Source organism: Alosa alosa, chromosome 12 (genome assembly GCF_017589495.1).
Source record: "Alosa alosa isolate M-15738 ecotype Scorff River chromosome 12, AALO_Geno_1.1, whole genome shotgun sequence".
NCBI classification, from domain to species: Eukaryota; Metazoa; Chordata; class Actinopteri; order Clupeiformes; family Clupeidae; genus Alosa; species Alosa alosa.
In genome coordinates, this window is record NC_063200.1 from 7,102,173 (window position 1) to 7,103,207 (window position 1,035).

The window sequence follows — 1,035 nt, forward strand, 5'->3', positions numbered from 1 at the left end:
GGCTGTCCACGGCATCTAATATAACGACTCGCATGACCTTTCAGTGGTTGACCTTTCACCTTTTACTAGATGATGGTCTGACCTCTGTCTCTGTGTCCACAGGGAGTGGATGTCTTCCGTGTCCTTTGGACGCCTGACGCCATGTCACTGGTTCCTGCCTCCAGACTCCTGCCCAGCACAGTGTCACATCCTCTAACCAACAGCTTTAGCCAAGGCCTTCTGGAATCTTTTATGTCGTTGTCTATTGTTTTTTGTTTTGTTTTTTGATGTACATATCTATATATATAATTTCAGAACAATGCTTATTTTGTGTCATATATTTTTTGGAATTTAAATATTCTTTTATATATATATATATATCTATATAAATAAATAATTATATAAAGAGAGGCAAATATTTGAGCAATATTCTTTGAACTTCTGGGAACTTTTGCGAGTCAGGTTGCAATCTGCTGGATTGGTATTGCTAACTGTTTTTACTTCCACATGTTCTGTCTGGTGCGGTTGGTTGTAAGGGATTTTGTTCTTTTCAGGGTTTGTAATAGATAATTAATGCATTTACATGAATATAAATGGAAAACTGCTTATTTAAGAAAATTTTATACCTTGAGAGAAAATACTTGTACATTTCTTGCATCACTTTAGAGTAAATAAATGATTATATTCACATGTGCCTTCCCGTGTTTTTATATGTGCAAGGAAAAGCCGGAGGTTGCCCAAGGCGGTGTTGAAAGGTATGTTTCTTAAAGCAGTTAGGAGGCCTTTTAAGTAGTTTTCTCACAAAAGCGTGAGTGGTTCTGTTGGTCAAAGTGCTTCCAGGTCGGATTTGGCGCTTAGATGAGCACAGCTCCTGTAATTAAACTCTCATCTCGGTTCTGCTGCCACAGCCGGAGCCTGCTAGCCTGCACTGCACACACACAAACACACACACATACACATCAGTGTGAGAGAGCTCCTTCCCACCCTGTAGCTTTCTTGTTCACTCTGTCTTTGTTGTGTGTTTTTTGTGTGAGTGTGTGTGTGTGTGGCTCCAAG

The 1,035-nt window shown here is 39.7% G+C and overlaps 1 protein-coding gene across 1 annotated transcript in view; it reads left to right on the forward strand.

Moving 5' to 3' along the window:
• The window catches only part of mbd2 (methyl-CpG binding domain protein 2), a 38,118-nt gene extending 37,451 nt beyond the window's left edge, over positions 1-667 (forward strand). The window contains exon 7 of the mRNA XM_048258297.1: positions 103-667. The gene's annotated coding sequence lies outside the window, so the exon portion shown is untranslated. The remainder of the gene's footprint in view (positions 1-102) is intronic.
• The last annotated feature ends 368 nt before the right edge of the window (positions 668-1,035 follow it).